Here is a 23,262-nt window from a genome sequence, read left to right as displayed (position 1 = left end):
AGTGTGCATCCCAAATGGCACCCTATTCCTTATGTACTGCCCTGGGCAAAAGTAGTGCACTACATAGGGAACAGGGTGCCATTTGGAATGTATAAAAGTAGTGCACCATATAGGGAATAGGGTGCCATGTGGGATGCACAGGAAGTAGTGCACTACATAGGGAATAGGATTCCATTAGGAATGCATTAAATTAACGCACTGAGTGCCATTTGGGATGCAGTCAGAGAAAGCTATAGATATAGACACTGGTGAAACCTTTTTATGTGGAATTGCAGCAATACCCAACTCATACTGGCTACTCTTGATCATTGCAATAATACAAATCAACAAATAAAATATGTATGTGAGTTCAATATTAGAAATGTAATTTAAAATAAAAATTAACTTTATGAAAATGCTATTGTGTCTGTCGAGAGAAAGTAATGGTACCAAAAAGAATCTATGTCAATAAATCATTAAAATGACAAATGAAACCTCTGCAGCGTCCTTGTGTGACTCAGAGCAGCTACAGATTTCAAAAAACCCCTGCGCCTTTAACTTGAACTGTTTGAAAGATATCTGTATTATGGCCAATACTCCTCGGTGTATACATACTTATTGGTTGAGGTCAAAAGTAGTGCACTATACAGGGCCGGACACAGACACAGTATAGTACAATGTATTCAGACCCCTTGTCTTTTTAAAAATGTTGTTACGTTACAGCCTTATTCTACACATATTACCCCGCAATGAAAAAAGCTAAATATGTTTTTTAGAAATGTCTTCAAATGTATTAAAATCAAAAAACATAAATACCTTATTTACATAAGTATTCAGACTCCTTGCTATGTGACTCAAAATAGAGCTCAGGTGCATCCTGTCTTCATAGATTTTCCTTGAAATGTTTCTACAACTTGATTGGAGTCCACCTGTGGTGAATTCAATTGATTGGACATGATTTGGAAAGGTACACATCTGTCTATATAAGATCCCACAGTTGACAGTGCATGTCAGAGCAAATACCAAGCCATGAGGTTGAAGGAATTGTCCGTAGAGCTCCGAGACAGGATTGTGTCGAGGAACAGATCTGGGGAAGGGTACCAAAACATTTCTGCAGCATTGAAGTTCCCGAAGAACACAGTGGCCTCCATCATTCTGAAATGGAAGAAGTTTGGAAACACCAAGACTCTTCCTAGAGCTGGCCGTCCTGCCAAACTGAGCAATCGGGGGAGAAGGGCCTTGGTCAGGGAGGTGACCAAGAACCCGATGGTCACTCTGACAGAGCTCCAGAGTTTCTCTGTGGGGATGGGAGAATCTTCCAGAAGGACAACTATCTCTGCAGCACTCCACCAATCAGGCCTTTATGGTTGAGTGGCCAGACGGAAGCCACTCCTCAGTAAAAGGCACATGACAGCCCGCTTGGAGTTTGCCAAAAGGCACCTAATGGTCTCTCAGACCATGAGAAACAAGAATCTCTGGTCTGATGAAACCAAGATTGAACTCTTTGGCCTGTATGCCAAGCGTCACGTCTGGAGGAAACCTGGCACCATCCCAACGGTGAAGCATGGTGGTGGCAGCCTCATGCTGTGAGGATGGTTTTCAGTGGCAGGGACTGTGAGACTAGTCAGGATTGAGGGAAAGATAAAGGGAGCAAAGTACGGAGAGATCCTTGATGAAAACCTGCTCAAGAGCGCTCAGGACCTCAGAGGGGGGTGAAGGTTCACCTTCCAACAGGACAACGAACCTAAGCACACAGCCAAGACAATGCAGGAGTGGCTTCAGAACAAGTCTTTGAATGTCCTTGAGTGGTCCAGCCAGAGCCCGGACTTGAACCCGATCAAACATCTCTGAAGAGACCTGAAAATAGCTGTGCAGAAATGCTCCCCATCCAACCTGACGGAGGTTGAGAGGATCTGCAGAAAAGTATGGGACAAACTCCCCAAATACATGGATGCCAGGCTTGTAGCGTCATATCCACGAAGACTCTAGACTGTAATCGCTGCCAAAGGTGATTCAATAAAGTACTTAGTAAAGGGTCTGAATACTTATGTAAATGTGATATTTCATTTTTTGTAGAGTCACCATCCCACCACTAGGTGGAGCCATTACTATAGTTTATTCCAGAGACATAATGTCAGCAACAGTACATTTGCTTTCTACAGTCTCAGATAGTGATCTCTGTAAGGCTCTGGGTTCTTCCTTTTTTTTTTATTGTATTTATTTTTTATTTACCCTTTATTTAACTGGTCAAGTTAGTTAAGAACAGACTCTTATTTACAATGACGGCCCACCGGGGAATTCAATCCAGCAACCTTTTGGTTACTGGCCCAACGCTCTAACCACTAAACTACCTGCTGCCCCTTTTTGTTGCAATACAAAATGTAGACACTGGATGGCCCTAGTTTCATACAATACAGTCAAAGCATAGTAGTCCTGGTAGCAGTTAAGCACTGGTCACAAAAAGACAAGTCTCAGAGTAAGAGTGCTGAATTCTGCCTTTTACATCCTAATGACTAAGATTATGTGGACAGAGTGGACCTGATCCTAGATCAGCATTCCTACTCTGAGACACTTTATGAACACAGACCCAGATGAAGACATATGTCTTGCTGGTCATTAATGTGACTATTTTGTTACAGAAAAGGCCAGACAGAAAGGAGATTGTCACTAGCCAGTCTGTCAGTATAACCCTGGTATTCAAAGACACTGTAAAACTAAATGACGGGTATTATTACATTATGTACAATACAGGTCTAAAACACATCTCTATTGTAAATTTGTACAATGCATCTAGTTCTATAAGGTGTACTGTACTGTACTAACAACAACAACCACACACACACACAATGGTGCCAGGTTCCCTCCAGATGTGACGCTTGGCATTATATATATATATATATATATATATATATATATATATATATATATATGTGTGTGTGTGTTAATACGTTATCCAGGCCGTAGGCCGTCATTGTAAATAAGAATTTGTTCTTAACTGACTTGCCTAGTTAAATCCATTAAACAAGTACAAGTACTTTAATAAGATAAGAGCAGCAACTCAGGGAACAGTGTATGAACAGGTGACGAGCGCGGACCCAAAAATAAACAGAATATTAGAGTGTCAACAACATCACGTGTATTTGGAGTGAAGTATACAAGGACGGACAGATGAAGGATCTCTAAATGGAATCTGAAGAGGTAGAGAGGTAGCCTAGTGGTTCTTGAGTATAGACTCTGTACAGCGGGTACTTTCTCTCTCCCTCTGTCTCTCTTTCTGTTGTTCTCTCTCTCTCCCCTCTTTCTTTTTACATCTCTCTCTCTCTCACTCTCTCTCTCTCTCTCTCTCTCTCTCCCCCTGTGTGTGTTAGGGATGAGGGTGAGATGACAGGAAGAGGAAGTCTCAGGGATGTGACTGAGTGAATGAGTGGGTTGTGAGAGGGTGGGAGGTGGTAGTAGACAGGTTTGCTGTATCCTGTATGCTGGTGACATGGAGCTTGCATGAAGAACAATGAGGCAGACCATGAGAATGTAGTTGAATGTGGTGAGGGCTAGTAGAGGGAGTAACCACTTAGACCAACTTTACCGTAGAAAAGTTGAAGCAACGATACCCTTTCGGAACAAAAGCCTCTGTGATTTGATTGAGGGGTTGGGTTAAATGCAGAAGACACATTTCAATCGAATGCATTCAGTTGACTAGGTGTCCCCCTTTCCCTTTCCTTTAATGGTCACCACTCAGTGAATGAATGAATTCATTAATGAATAAATCAATGACAAGTTACAAGGTGGCCTTAGAATACACAGTGAAATCCAGACAATATTCTACTCCCATGTTATGCCACTCTCATTTCTAAAGTTGATTTAAATTGATTTAGTGCAATTTAAACTAAAACAATGAATTCATTACAAAGCTCATCAACTATCAAAAAGCAAGTATGACAAATTCATGCATAACAGAATCCTCAAAAATTTGACCACTGAGGAAAATTTTGTTAGAGGGTACTGAAGAACAACTTGGAATAAGAATACATTAGCTGCACTCACAAACTAATCACTATATTATATTAAAAGCCAGGGATTGTAAAATTAAACATAATTTACAGTTGACATAACATATACTGTAAGATTTTAATTGTATTTTCTACTCAAGGCAAACGTTTCATAATTGTATGCAATACAGGTTTTGCCCATCTTATTACAATGTATAAAGCAGGGATGGCCACTTTGATAGGGTTGGGGCTTCATAAAAACAGAACTCATCATGAGGGGCCGAAATGGCTCATATGTGACTCCTCAATAAATAACTTCATCATGCTCAAAGGGATATTCAATGTCTGCTTTTTTTATTTTTTCCCATCTACCAATAGGTGCTCTGGAAAATCTCCCTTATCCCTGTGGTTGAATTGGAAAATCTCCCTGGTCTTTGTGGTTGAATCTGTGTATGAAATTTGCTGCTCGACAGAGGGACCTTACAAATAATTGTGTGTGTAGGGTACAGGGATGAGCTAGCCATTCAAAAATCATGTTAAACACAATTATTGAACAGTGAGTCAATGCAACTTATACATCTTTTTTTACTCCTGAACCTATTTAGACCTTCTCCTGAGTGGCGCAGCGGTCTAAGACACTGTATCTCACTGCAAGTGGTGTCACTGCAGTACCTGGTTCAAATCCAGGCTGCATCACATCTGGCTGGGATTGGGAGTCCCATAGGGCAGTGCACAATTGGCCCAGCATTAGCTGGGGTAGGCTGTCATTGTCAATAAGAATTTGTTCTTCACTGATGTGCCTAGTTAAAGAAAAGGATTAAAAAAACACATAACAGAGGTTGAATACTTATTGACTCAAGGCTTTTCATTTTTAATTAATTTGTAAACATTTCAGAAACATAATTCAACTTTGACATTATGGGGTGTTGTGTGTAGGCCAGTGACAAAAACATCTCAATATAATGAATTTTAAATTCAGGCTGTAACACAAAATTAGGAAAAAGTCAAAGGGTGTGAATACTATCTAAATCCACTGTATTCTATTATTCTAAATCAAGTAATTTTTGGGGGGTATGGGGAAACTGATCTTCTCAGATCCCGAAATTGAGATCCGAAACAAATTGGATCTGTGAAATTCCCATAGTTTTTTGTGTGCTCTTGGGCAACAGTGCCTTAGAGGGAATTTGTATTTGTGGTCCTGGAAACTGGACTTTTTTTTAGACACCATTACTTTTGTCTTACTGAGATATACTGTCAGGGCACAGGTCTGACAGAAGCTGTGTAGAAGCTGTAGGCCCTCCTTGGTTGGGGACAGAAGAACCAGATCATCAGCAAACAGTAGACATTTGACCTCAAATTCTAGTAGGGTGAGGCCGGGTGCTGCAGGCTGTTCCAGTGCCCTCGCCAATTTGTTGATATATACTGTATGTTGAAGAGGGTGGGAATGCATCCCTGTCTCACCCGACGACCATGTGGAAATATTTTGTTTTGTTGTTCCCAATTTTAACAGCACACTTGCTGTTTGTGTATATGGGATTTTATAATGTTGTATGTTTTTCCCCCAACACTGCTTTCCATCAATTTGTATAGCAGATCCTTATGCTAAATTGAGTCAAAAGCCTTTCTGAAATCAACAAAGCATGAGAAGACTTTTCCTGTGTTTTGGTTTGTTTGCTGTAGCAAGAGATCAAACCAGACAGAGAGAGAGGCAGACAGAGAGAGAGGCAGACAGAGGAAGGAGAGATAGTAATGCTTTTGACTGGACCAACTGCCATGTGTAGCAAATGTGACTTATAGATAATATTATTTTCTTCAGGATATTTTCTTGTTCAAATATAATTTTGAATCTGGTTGGTATTTCACATATTTGTAGACAGATCCGAGGTCCGTGGTCACCGAGCGTGATCCGACCCAGGATCCAATGGTCAACCACAGAATTTTGGCTCTGATCTGTTATCAGGTTAGGGTATAACTGATCAGGTAGATGTTGCTATTGAAGACCAAGCTTCCAATGAAAATCCAGCACAATCATAGCTTTTTGAGAAAAACTTTTTGCCAGTTTCTATGTAGCTAGATAAGTATCTAAATAGCTTTAATCAGACCAAAAAAATGTGTCCGTTCTTACTCTTATCTAGGGCCAATCCCTCTGGTCCTTCAATTTATCTGCCTTCGCCTATGAATCCACCCCCTCTCTCTCTCCCTCCCCTCCTTGAACTCCTCTTCATTCTCCTCCCCCTCCTCTTTCTCCTCTCCCTCATCCTATTTATCCTCCTCTTTCTCATCTCACTCATCCTCTTTCTCCTCTCTCCCTCCATCTATCTCCTCTTCTCCCCCCTCCTCCTCATTCTCCTCTCCCTCTTCATTCTCCTCCTCCTCCTCCTTCTCTCTCTCCTCCTCTTTCTCCTCCTCCTCCTCGTTCTGCTCCTCCACCTCCTCCTCTCTTTTTCTCATCAGTCAGTTCTTTTACTATGCCCATTGTTGTCATCAACGGCCATACTGTATACCAGCTTCCCATTCATTAGACTTTCTGTCTGCTGTGCCCACTACTTGGCATTGTCCTGTATCACCCCCATTGTTTGACTACCCACAATTTGTACAAGACGACTAACCCAGAAACAGTCATTAAAAGATGTAACCGTTGCCATCGGACCCATTAGACACCTCTCTTGGCGTGTGTATGTTAGCTCCTCAGCTCAATGTGATAATCCAGCCCTAATAGAGGTATGTGAGTTGCAGCACCTTGTGATGTAGGAAGTGAAAGACAGGTGATTTTGGATCAAATGCACAGAGAAAAAATAAGTTACACTGAACAAAAATATGATCGCAACATGTAAAGTGTTGGTCCAATGTTTTATCAGTTGAAATAAATGATCCCAGAAATGTTCCATACGCTTTCTGTCACGGCCGTCGTATGAATTGGACCAAGGCGCAGCGGGTTGAGTGCTCATATTTACTTTATTGAACACGAAAACAAGAAAACGTATGAACGAACAGGATGCAGGCTAAACACAAAGCTATGCAACTACAACTACCCACAATACCCCATACAAAACAACCCCTATACATAGGACCATCAATCAGAGGCAACGAGCAACAGCTGCCTCCAATTGAAGGTCAAACAATAAACATAGACATAAACAACCTAGAACTAACATAGAATACACTAACCTAGAACCTAAACCTAAAACCCCGGTACACTCTAAACCAACACCCTCTACAAAACACATAGCCCAAAAAAACCCGAAACACTCTAAACAAATACTCCTTCTACATAAACACATAATATAACAAACCCCTAAACACTCTAAACAAATACCCCCTGCCACGTCCTAACCAAACTACAATAACAAATAACCCCTTTACTGGTCAGGACGTGACAGTACCCCTCCCCCCCCCCAAAGGTGCAGACCCTGGATGCACCTCACAAAAAAAACATATCTACAAAAAATAAACCCCCCCCAAAATAAAGGGAGGGACACCCCCCCCCCTCCCCAAACCTCCTACAGTGGAGGTGGCTTAGGCTTAGGCCTTAGTCCCCTACCTGTTCAGTCCACCCCCACTGAATACCTCGGCCTGAAGCCTGTCACTGTAGACCCTGGACTGGACTCTGGGAGCTCCGGACTGTGGGCCGACTCTGGGAGCTCCGGACTGTGGGCCGACTCTGGGAGCTCCGGACTGTGGGCCGACTCTCTTGGTTCCGGACAGTGGGCCGTCTCTCTTGGTTCCGGACAGTGGGCCGTCTCTCTTGGTTCCGGACAGTGGGCCGTCTCTCTTGGTTCCGGACAGTGGGCCGTCTCTCTTGGTTCCGGACAGTGGGCCGTCTCTCTTGGTTCCGGACAGTGGGCCGTCTCTCTTGGTTCCGGACAGTGGGCCGTCTCTCTTGGTTCCGGACAGTGGGCCGTCTCTCTTGGTTCCAGACAGTGGGCCGTCTCTCTTGGTTCCAGACAGTGGGCCGTCTCTCTAGGTTCCAGACAGTGGGCCGTCTCTCTAGGTTCCAGACAGTGGGCCGTCTCTCTAGGTTCCAGACAGTGGGCCGTCTCTCTACGGGGCACTGTCGCCGGAGGCTCTGGACGAGGCACTGTTGCCGGACACTCTGGACGAGGCACTGTTGCCGGAAGTTCTGGACGAGGCACTGTTGCCGGAATCTCGGGACTGGGCTGACGCACTGGGGCCCTGGTGCGTGGGGCTGGGTTAGGGCGTGCCAGACTAAGCACACGCACCACAGGGCTAGTGCGAGGAGCAGGAACAGGACGTACTGGACTGGGCTGATGCACTGGAAGCCTACTGCGTGGGGCTGGTACTCGAGGTACCAGACTGGAGACACGCACCACAAGGCTAGTGCGAGGAGCGGGAACAGGTCGTACTGGACTAGGCTGACGCACTGGAAGCCTAGTGCGTGGTGCTGGCTTAGGAGACGCCAGACTAGGGACACGCACCTCAGGGCTAGCACGAGAAGCAAGAACTGGATACACCGGACCATGGGTAAGCACTGTAGGTCTGGAGTGCACCTCTTGCACAACCCGTCCTGGCTGGATGGTAATAGCAGCCCTGCACGAGCAGAGTGCTGGTACAGGGCGAACTGGGCTGTGCAGAGGCCTGATGGTTGCCGTGCGTAGAGCAGGCATAGGGTAGCCTGGGCCTAGGAGAGGGGCTGGGATCGCTCGCACCGGACTGTGCGTGCGCATGGGAGAGATCGTGCGCACTACCGCATACTCCAGCGCTCTCCACTCCAAATGCTTCCCACAATAAGCACGGGGAGTTGGCTTAGGGCTCACCCTTGGCCCAGCCAAACTACCCGTGTGCCCCCCCCCACAAAAATTATTGGGGGTGCCTCTCGCGCTTCCCCATCGGCGCGTACAAAGCCTCATACCGGCGCCGCTCCGCCTTCACTGCCTCTATCTCCTCCGGTGGGCGACGGTATTCCCCAGCCTGGTGCCATGGTCCAGCCCCGTCCAGAATTTCCTCCCATGTCCATGATTCCACAAAGCTCTGCTGCTGCTCCTTCCTCCACTGCTTGGTCCGTTTGTGGTGGGTAGTTCTGTCACGGCTGTCGTATGAATTGGACCAAGGCGCAGCGGGTTGAGTGCTCATATTTACTTTATTGAACACGAAAACAAGAAAACGTACGAACGAACAGGATGCAGGCTAAACACAAAGCTATGCAACTACAACTACCCACTATACCCCATACAAAACAACCCCTATACATAGGACCTTCAATCAGAGGCAACGAGCAACAGCTACCTCCAATTGAAGGTCAAATCAATAAACTGAACATAGACGTAAACAACCTAGCACTAACATAGAATACACTAACCTAGAACCTAAACCTAAAACCCCGGTACACTCTAAACCAAAACACATAGCCCAAAAAACCCCGAAACACTCTAAACAAATACCCCTTCTACATAAACAAATAATATAACAAACCCCTAAACACTCTAAACAAATACCCCCTGCCACGTCCTGACCAAACTACAATAACAAATAACCCCTTTACTGGTCAGGACGTGACACTTTCCAAAGCTTACTTCTCTCAAATGTTGTGCACAAATTTGTTTACATTCTGATAGGGAGCATTTCTCCTTGTCAAGATAGTCCATCCACCTGGCAGGTGTGGCATATCAAAAAGCTGAATAAACAGCATGGTCATTACACAGGTGCATCTTGTGCTGGGGAAAATAAAGGGCTACTCTAAAATGTGCAGTTTTGCATGCTGAAATGTGCAACAATTGGCATGCTGACTGCATGAATGTCCACCAGAGCTGTTGCCAGATAATTTAATGTTAATTTATCCTCCATAAGCTGTCTCCAACATCCTTTTAGTGATTTTGGCAGTATGTCCAACCGGCCTCACAACCACAGACCACCTGAAACCACGCCAACCCAGGACCTAGCAGGAACATAGGCTGTGTGTGTGACAGCTCATTGACAGGAGTGAGTGACAACTCATTTGAAAGATACAGATGGCTACTCAAACTAATGTCTAGACTTTAGCTCAGCGGGCTACAATAGTCTTGAAGGCAAACAGCTGCATGAGCCATGGGTTTGAACACTGTTCGGTCAACACTTTCCCAGACAGACTTAGAAAAACACTATCCCAGACAGACTTAGAAAAACACTATCCCAGACATACACTCTTAGAAAAACACTTTCCCAGACATGCACTTAGAAAAACACTTTCCCAGACATGCACTTAGAAAAACACTTTCCCGGACATACACTCTTAGAAAAACACTGTCCCAGACATACACTCTTAGAAAAACACTGTCCCAGACACACACTCTTAGAAAAACACTGTCCCAGACATACACTCTTAGAAAAACACTGTCCCAGACATACACTCTTAGAAAAACACTGTCCCAGACATACACTCTTAGAAAAACACTGTCCCAGACATACACTCTTAGAAAAACACTGTCCCAGACATACACTCTTAGAAAAACACTGTCCCAGACATACACTCTTAGATAAACACTGTCCCAGACATACACTCTTAGAAAAACACTGTCCCAGACATACACTCTTAGAAAAACACTGTCCCAGACATACACTCTTAGAAAAACACTTTCCCAGACATGCACTTAGAAAAACACTGTCCCAGACATACACTCTTAGAAAAACACTTTCCCAGACATACACTCTTAGAAAAACACTGTCCCAGACATACACTCTTAGAAAAACACTGTCCCAGACATACACTCTTAGAAAAACACTGTCCCAGACATACACTCTTAGAAAAACACTGTCCCAGACATACACTCTTAGAAAAACACTAAAAGGGTTCTTCGGCTGTTTCCATAGGATAACTAGTTTTGGTTCAAGGTAAACATTATTTTGGTTCCAGGTAGAACCCTTTTAGATTCTATGTAGAACCCTTTCCACAGAGGGTTCTACATGGAACCCAAAATGGTTCTACCTGAAACCAAAAAGGGTTCTCTTATGGGGACAGCTGAAGAACCCTTTCGGAATCCTCATGGAAACATGAGAGGCGTGTGAGTGACAGCTCATTTGAATGATGCAGACGGCTTATGCACTGACATCAAAGGAAGACAAACACCATTCAGATTATTGGAGAGGGTGTAATTTCTCCAGTAATATAAATAATAGGACAACATCACACATTTTATATGCCTATTATATGGGGATCTATTCAAACGAATAGACGTCACCGACTCAAACTTGCGATTTGATAGCTCAAGTGGCTATTGTGTATCTGATGGAAACATAAAGAAGAAAATTAAGCTGCGATGAGACAGACAGAGGCTTGTGATCACGATGCCACATCCTGAGACCCCAGATGATGATGTGTTGTTTGTGATGACAATGAAATGACACGAGGTGAAAACACTCTTGGTGCCGTCTGGAAGGTTCCTTGTGACTAATATACATACTCGCGTGCAAGGGCACAGACACACAGGCACACACACACACTGACAAACACACATGTCTCTTTCCAGATAATGGATCTATGGCAGGTTCAGGTGTGTTCTCACTGAGAGGATGATTAGACCAATCTCTGTAGCCACTCACAGAACAGACACGAGTAGCCATGAAGACACTCAAGTCATTTTTGTTTCACAGTCCTCTATAATGAAATGAAACTTCAGGATACTTGTCATCTATTACGAATATAGACCAAACACAGGAAGAACACACAGAAAACACCTTTGTAGGTCGATTCTCAATTTGTGTTTGTCTCTTTACACAACGGATTTCAGTTTGTGTCACCACAGGAACAGTTTCTGTTTGTCTGTGCTTGTAATGAGTGGGATTTTACCTGTTTGTGGCCCGGGCAGCACAGATTGTGTGTCTCGTAGGATTTTCTACAAGCTGTTTAACAAAATGGCACCTCATCTTATTCTCATTTCCAAAAAAAGAATACAGTGAGTTGGTTTGTTACTGCCTGTTCAGTTCTCTCACAAGGGTTAAAGCACAAATGTCTAATTTCTTCCCCCCTCCCTTTCTTCCCCCGCTTTATCTTGGCCAGGTCGCAGTTGTAAATGAGAACTTGTTCTGAATTGGCCTACCTGGTTAAATAAACAATAAAAAAAGATATATATCATGCTTTTTCTTACTTTCTCTTTCTTCTTTCTCTCTATCTTTCGCTCTCTTTTCCACACAACTTTGATATTATTCCCAATATGTACCCAGCTGTGAATCTAACGTTCATTGATGTTTACAATTTCCTGCAGCTTGTGGTTGTACCTCTACAGTATATGGACATTTATTTCTGTATTATGTCATGTTTCATGTTTTGTTTGGACCCCAGGAAAAGTAGCTGCTGCTTTCGCAACAGCTAATGGGGATCCTAATAAAATACCAATACCAGTCTACTCAACAGGACATGTCTAGAAGGGTAGGATCAATCATTATACTGATACCTTATCTGCTTCAAGGAAAACTGAGGGGTCTGTACAGCAACCATCTGTCTCCTACTCTAATGGTCAGAGTCAGAGTAAGACATTCACAACACACAAAGTTGTATTTCTTCAAGGTAGTCATGAAAGAATGAATCCAGGACTGATTCATACAATATTTATACAGGTTCTTCATATTACTATGTCTGTCGGCAGGTACTACTACGCTCATCCGTTGAGACGCTAAACGACATGCAGTCAGTCGCCAATATGTGTAATACACGGCTGATGTCTTTGTAATCTCTTTAGTGGCTTCCAGATGAGGACAAACTGCCTACAGCTGTAAAGGCATAGAGATACAATATGTGTTCTATGTGTGTGTACGTCCGGTGCGCAGCAGTTGAGGATGGTGGGAGGAGCTATAGGAGGATGGGCTCATTGTAATGGCTGGGATGGATTCACTGGAACGGTATCAAACATATGGAAACCACATTCCATTCCAGTCATTACAATGAGTCATTACAATGAGCCCTTCCTCCTATAGCTCCACTCACCAGCCTGCACTGCATAAGACTCCACTTGGTGTGTGTGTGTGTGTGTGTGTGTGTGTGTGTGTGTGTGTGTGTGGCATAGCAGCAGAGACAGAGGAAAAAGGTCCTAGCTTTAGGATATGATGTAGAAGAGTGGTCAGCCCAGGCCTCCTACTGGAGGAAGGAGTGGGAGAAACGCAGCATACAGACCAATTAACACATGTCTCAATGCAGGTCAGAGCATCACTAGATCCAATTAAATACCTACTGATCAGCAGCCCACTGACTTAGACAGTTTAAAATACTTCAATATAAAAGGTCAATGTGGACATGTAGCATTCATTGAATCATCTAGTTATGGCAGCATAACCTTGAGATTGAATAGCTGTTATGTGATGGGAAGACCAGTACTGTATGGTGGCATGCAGCATGTAAAGATTTTACAATGTTTTTCATCTGGTGGAAATGTAAAGATTGTATGGTGTTTTTCATTGGGTGGAAATGTGAAGATTGTATGGTATTTTTCATCTAGTGGAAATGTGAAGATTGTATGGTGTTTTTCATGTAGTGGAAATGTGAAGATTGTATGGTATTTTTCATCTAGTGGAAATGTGAAGATTGTATGGTAATTTTCATCTAGTGGAAATCTGAAGATTGTATGGTATTTTTCATCTAGTGGAAATCTGAAGATTGTATGGTGTCTTTAGATCCACAGATGTGTATCATTAACCAGTGTAGATGTAGGGTCATATACATTAATATGGGAGAATTGTGTCTCAAGGACATGGTGTGTAATGGGCTGGTATTTATTTAACAGCTATATGTACAGTACCAGTAAAAGGTTTGGACACACCTACTCACTACTCACTCATTTCTATATTTTTTATATTTTCAACATTGTAGAATAATAGTTTAGACATCAAAACTATGAAATAACACATGGCATCATGTAGTAAGCAAAAAAGTGTTAAACAAATCAAAATGTATTTATATTTTAGATTCTTCAAAGAAGCAACCCTTTGCCTTGACAGCTTTGCACATGCTTGACATTCTGTCAACCAGCTTCATGAGGTAGTCACCTGGAATGCATTTCAATTAACAGGTGTGCCTTGTTAAAAGTTGATTTGTAGAATTTATTTCCTCCTTAATGCGTTTGAGCCAATCAGTTGTGTTGTGACAAGCAAGGGGTAGTATTCAGAAGATAGCCCTATTTGGTAAAAGACCAAGTCCATATTATGTCAAGAACAGCTCAAATAAGCAAAGAGAAATGACAGTCCATCATTACTTTAAGACATGAAGGTCAGTCAATCCGGAAAATGTCAAGAACTTTTTTCAAGTGCAGTTGCAAAAACCATCAAGCGCTATGATGAAACTGGCTCTCATGAGGACCGCCACAGGAAAGGAAGACCCAGAGTTACCTCTGCTGCAGAGGATAAGTTCGTTAAGTTAACTGCACCTCAGACTGCAGCTCAAATAAACGCTTCACAGAGTTAAGGTAACAGACACATCTCAACATCAATTGTTCAGAGGTGACTGTGTGAATCAGGCCTTCATGGTCAAATTGCTGCAAACAAACCACTACGAAAGGACACCAATAAGAAGAAGATACTTGCTTGGTCCAAGAAACACGAGCAAATCAAATCAAACTTTATTTGTCAAAAGCGTGGAATACAACAAGTGTAGACCTTACCGTGAAATGCTTACTTACAAACCCTTAACTCTTCTTGAACTGCACTGTTGGTTAAGAAAATATTTACCAAATAAACGAAAGTAAAAAAATTATAAAAAGTAACACAAAATAACAATAATGACGTTATTTACAGGGGATACCGGGTCAATGTGCAGGGGTACTGGTTAGTCGAGGTCATTTGTACATGTACAGTGGCAAGAAAAATAATATGAACCCTTTCGAATTACCTGGATCTCTGAATAAATTGCCAACAAAATTTGATCTTCATCTAAGTCACAACAATAGACAAACACAGTCTGCTTAAACTAATAACACACAAACAATTATACATCTTCCTGCCTTTATTGAACACACCGTGTAAACATTCACAACGCAGGGTGGAAAAAGTATGTGAACCCTTGGATTTAATAACTGGTTGACCCTCCTTTGGTAGCTATAACCTCAAAAAACGTTTTCTGTAGTTGCAGATCAGACCTGAATACCGGTCAGTAAGAATTTTGGACAAATCCTCTTTACAAAACTGTTTCAGTTCAGCAATATTCTTGTGTGGTGTGAACCACTCCCTTGAGGACATGCCTCAAGAGAGGGGTGGCAGGTAGCTTAGTGGTTAGAGCGTTGGAAAGAATTTGTTCTTAACTAACTTGCCTAGTTAAATGCCACAGCATCTCAATAGGGTTGAGGTCAGGACTCTGACTGGCCCACCCCAAAATGTGTATTTTCTTCTGTTGAAGCCATTCATTTGTTGATTTACTTCTGTGTTTTGGGAAGTTGTCCTGTTGCGTCACCCAAGCAGCAATGCTTTTTTTGGACAGCAGTGACTTCTTCTGTGGTGTCCTCTCATGAACACCATTCTTGTTTAGTGTTTTACGTATCATAGACTCGTCAACAGAGATGTTAACCTGTTTTAGAGTGTTACGTTCCCCAGTTTCTGTGTTGTGGTTTTGTTTGTATGTGTGTTTCAGGATGGCTTCCTGAAATTCCCCCAAGCAGCTGATTGGTCGGCCCCATTGCTAATTGGAGCTGACCCCGCCCTCTCGTCAGAGGATACAGCTGTATCCCATTACAGACTCCTTCTCCAGCTGTATCCCATTACAGACTCCTTCTCCAGCTGTATCCCATTACAGACTCCTTCTCCAGCTGTATCCCATTACAGACTCCTTTTCCAGCTGTATCCCATTACAGACTCCTTCTCCAGCTGTATCCCATTACAGACTCCTTCTCCAGCTGTATCCCATTACAGACTCCTTCTCCAGCTGTATCCCATTACAGACTCCTTCTCCAGCTGTATCCCATTACAGACTCCTTCTCCAGCTGTATCCCATTACAGACTCCTTCTCCAGCTGTATCCCATTACAGACTCCTTCTCCAGCTGTATCCCATTACAGACTCCTTCTCCAGCTGTATCCCATTACAGACTCCTTCTCCAGCTGTATCCCATTACAGACTCCTTCTCCAGCTGTATCCCATTACAGACTCCTTCTCCAGCTGTATCCCATTACAGACTCCTTCTCCAGCTGTATCCCATTACAGACTCCTTCTCCAGCTGTATCCCATTACAGACTCCTTCTCCAGCTGTATCCCATTACAGACTCATTCTCCAGCTGTATCCCATTACAGACTCCTTCTCCAGCTGTATCCCATTACAGACTCCTTCTCCAGCTGTATCCCATTACAGACTCCTTCTCCAGCTGTATCCCATTACAGACTCCTTCTCCAGCTGTATCCCATTACAGACTCCTTCTCCAGCTGTATCCCATTACAGACTCCTTCTCCAGCTGTATCCCATTACAGATTCCTTCTCCAGCTGTATCCCATTACAGACTCCTTCTGAAGCTGTATCCCATTACAGACTCCTTCTGAAGCTAGAAAAGCCAGTGTTCCTTTGTTAGGAGAGAGCTGATTGGTATGTCCTATGTTGGTTGTTGCTGAGAGAGAGAGCTGATTGTTATGTCCTATGTTGGTTGTTGCTGAGAGAGAGAGCTGATTGGTACGTCCTATGTTGGTTGTTGCTGAGAGAGAGCTGATTGGTACGTCCTATGTTGGTTGTTGCTGAGAGAGAGAGCTGATTGTTATGTGTTAGTTTGTTGCTCAGACAGAGAGCTTCTTTGATGTCCTGTGTTATTTGTTTCTCAGAGTTTTTTTGGTGAAGTAGTTTGTAGCCGGTCCTGCGGAGGTATGTTTATATCCAAAGGACTGTTTTGATTATAGAAATTGTTTTGTATTCTGTTTCATTTGTTCCCGGGGGGGGGGAGGGGAAGGCACCTAGGGACTACTTAGGCAAGAGGCCTGCGGGCATACATAACCCGTATTATTTCCTGTCTATGCACACTAGGTAAGACCTGGGCGGACCACCCCCTGTATTTTGGTTAGCGCACCAGGTGGTGCTAAGATAGGTAGGCCGGTAAGGTAGGAGAGGGGGCTTTGACATTTACTTTCTTTGCTTTGGTTCCGTTCAGCCCCTTTTCCCCAAATGTAATATTTTGAAGGAAGCAATAAATTAAAAGGGTTCAAATACTTTTTCTTGCCACTGTAGGTAGGGGTAAGTGACTATGCATAGATAATAAACAGTGAGTAGCAGCAGTGTACAAAACAAATGGGCGGGGGGGGTCAACGTAAATAGTCTGGTGGCCATTTGATTAATTGTTCAGCAGTCTTATGGCTTGGGGGTAGAAGCTGTTAAGGAGCCTTTTGGTCCTAGACTTGGCGATCCGGAACCACTTGCCGTGAGGTAGCAGAGAAAACAGTGTGACTGGGGAGTCTGACAATTTGTTGGGGCTTTCCTCTGACACCGCCTATTATATACTGTAGGTCCTGGATGGCAGGAAGCTTGGCCCCAGGGATGTATTGGGCCATACGCACTACCCTTTGTAGTGCCTTATGGTCAGATGCCAAGCAGTTGCCATACCAGGCAGTGATGCCATCGGTCAGGATGCTCTCGACACTGCAGCTGTAAAATGTTTTGAGGATCTGGGGACCCATTCCAAATATTTTCGGTCTCCTGAGAGGGAAAAGATGTTGTCATACCCTCTATACGACTGTCTTGATGTGTTTGGATCATGATAGTTCACTCCACTACAGCCCCGTCGATGTTATTGGGGGCCTGTTTCGGCCCACCTTTTCCTGTAGTCCACGATCAGCTCCTTTGTCTTGCTCACATTGAGGGAGAGGTTGTTGTCCTGGCACCACACTGACAGGTCTCTGATCTCCTCCCTATAGGCTTTCTAATCGTTGTCATTCAGGCCTACCACTGTGTCGATGGCAAACTTAATGATGGTGTTGGAGTCGTGTTTGGACACGCAGTTGTGAGTGGTGAACAGGGAGTGCATGAGGGGACTAAGTACACACCCCTGAAGGGTCCCAGTGTTGAGGATCAGTGTGGCAGAAGTGTTGTTGCCTACCCTGGGGGCGGCCCGTCAAGAAATCCAGGATCCAGTTGCAGAGGGAGGTGTTTAGTCCCAAGGTCCTTAGCTTAGTGATGAGCTTCGTGGGCACTATGGTGTTGAACGCTGAGCTGTAGTCAATGAACAGCATTCTCACATAGGTGTTCCTTTTGTCCATGTGGGAAAGGGCAGTGTGGAGTGCTATTGAGGTTGCATCATCTGTGGATCTGTTGGGGTGGTATGCGATTTGGAGTGGATCTAGGGTATTCGGGAGGATGCCATTGATGTGAGCCATGACCAGCCTTTCAAAGCACTTCATGGCTACCAACGTGAGTGCTACAGGGAGGTAATCATTTACGCAGGTTACCTTCACTTCCTTGGGCACAGGGACTATGGTTGTTAAATTGAAACATGTAGGTATTACAGACTCGGTCAGGGAGAGTTTGAAAATGTCAGTGCTCACATCGGCTACCGAGAGCGTTATCACAGTTGTCCAGAACAGCTGGTGTTCTCGTGCATGCTTCAGTGTTGCTTGCCTCGAATTGAGCATAAAAGGCATTTAGCTCATGTCTCGCGTCACTGGGCAGGTCGCATTTGGGTTTCCCTTTGTAGTCCGTAATAGTTTTCAATCTTAGTCCTGTATTGATGCTTTGCATGTTTGATGGTTTGTTTGAGGGCATCGCGGGATTTGTCATAAGCATCTGGATCAGTGTCCCGCGCCTTGAAAGCGACAGCTCTAGCCTTTAGCTCGATGCGGATGTTTCCTGTAATCCATAGATTCTGGTTGGGATATGTACGTACGGCCACTGTTGGGATGACGTCGTCGATGCACTTATTGATGAAGCCGATGACTGAGGTGGTATACTCATCAATGCCATTGGATGAATCCCGGAACATATTCCAGTCTGTGCTCGCAAAACAGCCCTGTAGCGCAGCATCTGCGTCATCTGACCACTTCCATATTAAGCGAGTCACTGGTACTTCATGCTTTAGTTTTTGCTTCTATGCAGGAATCAGGAGGATAGAATTATGGTCAGATTTGCCAAATGGAGGGTGGGGGAGTTTTGTATGCCTGTTTGTGGAGTAAAGGTAGTCTACAGTCTGTTTTCCTCTGGTTGTACATGTGACATGCAGGTAGAAATTAGGTAAAACAGATATGTTTGCCTGCATCAAAGTCCCCAGCCACTAGGAGCGCCGCTTCCGGATTAGCATTTTCTTATTTGCTTATGGCCTTATAAAGTTGGTTGAGTGTGGTGTTAGTGCCAGCATCGGTCTGTGGTGGTAAATTGAAGGCTACGAATAATATAGATGAGAACTCTTTTGGTAGATAGGGTGGTCTAAAGCTTATCATATGATACTCTACCTCAGGCGAGCAATACGTCGAGACCTCTTTAATTTTAGACACTGCGCACCAGCTGTTATTGACAAATAGACACACACCCCCACCCCTCATCTTACCAGACGTAGCTTCTCTGTTCTGCCGATGCATGGAAAATCCCACCAGCTCTATCTGTCATCGTTCAGCCACGACTTGAAACATAAGATATCACCGTTTTTAATGTCCCGTTTGTAGGATAATGATCGTAGGTCATCAATTTTATTCTCCAATGATTGAACGTTGGCCAATAGAATGGATGGCAGTGGGAGTTTAGCCCGACCTCCGTCTTTTTTTCACGCAAATGATGGGGATTTGGGCCTGTTCCTGGAAAGCAGTATATCCTTCTTGTCGGACTTGTTAAAGGAGTTATTTTCGGTCATAAGAGACGGTAGCAGCAACATTATGTACAAAATAAGTTAAAAACAACGCTAAAAAACTAACAAAATACCACAGTTGATTAGGAGCATGTAAAACGTCAGCCATCCTCTCCAGCGCCATTTTCATGGACATTAGACCAGAAGAAATTTGCCCTTTGGTCTGATGAGTCCATATTTGAGATTTTTGGTTCCAACCGCCGTGTCTTTGTGAGATGCAGAGTAGGTCAACAGATCTCCGCATGTGTGGTTCCCACCGTGAAGCATGAAGGTGTGGGGGTCCTTTGCTGGTGACACTGTCAGTGATCTATTTAGAATTCAAGGCACCAGCATGGTTACCCCTGCATTCTGCAGCGATACGCCTGTCACACCCTGATCTGTTTTCGTGCTTGTCTCCACCCACCTCCTGGTGTCTCCCATCTTCCCCATTATTCCCAGTGTATTTATACCTGTTGTCTGTTGCCAGTTCATTTTCTTTCGTCAAGCCTACCAGCGTTTTTTCACATGCTCCTGTCTCTCTAGTTCCTGTTTTCTAGTTTTGACCATTCTGCCTGCCCTGAGCCTGCCTGCCGTTCTGTACCTTGTCACATCACCCTGGATTACTGACCTTTGCCTGTCCTGACCCTGAGCCTGCCGTTCTTTTCGGACTCTGCTCTGGATTATTGACCTCTGCCTGCCCTTGACCTGTCATTTGCCTGCCCCCTGTTTTTCTAAGAAACTTTTACTTCGAAACTGTCTGCATCTGGGTCTTCTCCTGAGCCTTGATAACTTCATCCCATCTGTTTGCTCTTAGTGGGACTATCATTTGTTTTTTAACAGGACAATGACCCAAAACACACCTCCACGTTGTGTAAGGGCTATTTGACCAAGAAGGAGAGTGAAGTGCTGCATCTGATTGCCTCACCTGGTTTACCAACTACTTCTCTGATAGAGTTCAGTGTGTCAAATCGGAGGGCCTGTTGTCCGGACCTCTGGCAGTCTCTATGGGTGTGCCACAGGGTTCAATTCTCGGTCCGACTCTCTTCTCTGTATACATCAATGATGTTGCTCTTGCTGCTGGTGATTCTTTGATCCACCTCTACGCAGACGACACCATTCTGTATACTTCTGGCCCATTTTTGGACACTGTGTTAACTAACCTCCAGACGAGCTTCAATGCCATTACAACTCTCCTTCTGTGGCCTCCAACTGCTCTTAAACGCAAGTAAAACTAAATGCCTGCTATTCAATCGATCACTGCCCGCACCTGCTCGCCCGTCCAGCATCACTACTCTGGACGGCTCTGACTTAGAATACGTGGACAACTACAAATACCTGGGTGTCTGGTTAGACTGTAAACTCTCCTTCCAGACTCACATTAAGCATCTCCAATCCAAAATGAAATCTAGAATCTGCTTCCTATATCGCAACAAAGCATCCTTCACTCATGCTGCCAAATATACCCTCGTAAAACTGACCATCCTACCGATCCTCGACTTCGGTGATGTCATCTATAAAATAGCCTCCAACACTCTACTCAACAAACTGGATGCAGTCTATAACAGTGCCATCCGTTTTGTCACCAAAGCCCCATACACTACCCACCATTGCGACCTGTACGCTCTCGTTGGTTGGCCCTCGCTTCATACTCATCGCCAAACCCACTGGCTACAGGTTATCTACAAGTCTCTGCTAGGTAAAGCCCCGCCTTATCTCAGCTCACTGGTCACCATAGCAGCACCCACTCGTAGCACGCGCTCCAGCAGGTATATCTCACTGGTCACCCCCAAAGCCAATTCCTCCTTTGGTCGTCTTTCCTTCCAGTTCTCTGCTGCCAATGACTGGAACGAACTGCAAAAATCTCTGAAGCTGGAGACTCATATCTCCCTCACTAGCTTTAAGCACCAGCTGTCAGAGCAGCTCACAGATCACTGCACCTGTACATAGCCCATCTGTAAACAGCCCATCTATCTACCTACCTCACCCCCATACTGTATTTATTTATCTTGCTCCTTTGCACCCCAGTATCTCTACTTGCATATTCATCTTCTGCACATCTACCATTCCAGTGTTTAATTGCTATATTGTAATTACTTCGCCACCATGGCCTATTTATTGCCTTAACTTACCTCATTTGCACTCACTGTATATAGACTTTTTGTTTTCTATTGTTCTACTGTATTATTGACTGTATGTTTTGTTTATTCCATGTGTAACTCTGTGTTGTTGTATGTGTCGAATTGTTATTCTTTATCTTGGCCAGGTCGCAGTTGCAAATGAGAACTTGTTCTCAACTAGCCTACCTGGTTAAATAAAGGTGAAATAAAAAATACATCTGATGACCTGGCCTCTACAATCACCTGACCTCAACCCAATTGAGATGGTTTGGGATGAGTTGGACCGCAGAGTGAAGGAAAAGCAGCCAACAAGTGCTCAGTATATGTGGGAACTCCTTCAAGACTGTTGGCAAAGCATTGCTCATGAAGCTGGTTAAGAGAATGCTAAGAGTGTGCAAAGCTGTCATCAAGGCAAAGGGTGGCTACTTTGAATAATCTAAACTTTGAAATATGTTTTGATTTGTTTAACACTTTTTTGGTTACTACATGATTCCATATGTGTTATTTCATAGTTTTGATGTCTTCATTGTTATTCTACAATAGTATAAAATAGTAAAAATAAAGAAAAACCCTTGAATGAGTAGCTGTGCCCAAACTTTTGACTGGTACTGTACATAAAGCTGTTAAATAAATACCAGCCCATTACACACCATGTCCTTGAGACACAATTCTCCCATATTAACTACTGCTGCTGCTGCCTGACTTTAGTATAATGCTGAGACCAATGTGTTGAGTGGTGAAGGACCCCAGTATATTACATCAGAATCTCATGTCTTCATCTACATGACCTTCTCATTAAGATTTCAATCTTAATGAATCTCATATCCGTCAACGTCTGATCATCTGTTTATCATAGTGACCCTCCCTTTTGGGTTTCTAAACTCAGTTAGCCGTACACAGTATCATGCAGAAGTGGAGCTATGGCCATGAGACCATTGTGTTGAGTAAACTACATCTTAATGAATATCATATCCCTCATTCTACAACCATCTCTTTATCAATTTGACCCTCCCTCTGGGTTTCTAAACTCAGTTAGCCCACTACAGATCATGAGGTCTAGATATGCAGATAAGCAGTGCAACCTAATCACCCTCAGACCAAGAGACCAGTGGGTTGAGTGGAGAAGGACCAGAGAAGATGATATCTTATTGACTCGCATATGCCTTCTATGATGATCTCCTCCCTCCATTAGCTCAGTCTACAGTATCATTAGATGTTCAGATATGCATTTAATCGGTGGACCCTCATCTGCCCTGTGGACATGATTATCCCTAACGACAGTGACTCACAGTAGGTGTCCTCCCTTCCTTCCTTGTTGACGTTTGGTGTTGAAGGAAACCCATGCATTGGTTTCTATTTAAATCTATCAATACATCAATAGGTGCCACAAAGCCCTGGGGATAACAGGAAGCAAGTCAAGTGACAAAGGCTGCTGGTCTGGTCAGTCAGACGTTAGTTAGATAGATAGGACGCCACTTTTAATTATCTT

The sequence above is a fragment of the Salmo salar genome, chromosome ssa15 (genome assembly GCF_905237065.1).
Source record: "Salmo salar chromosome ssa15, Ssal_v3.1, whole genome shotgun sequence".
NCBI lineage: Eukaryota > Metazoa > Chordata > Actinopteri > Salmoniformes > Salmonidae > Salmo > Salmo salar.
The sequence above is the reverse complement of the archived record's forward strand: the minus strand, read 5'-3'. Positions refer to the sequence as shown.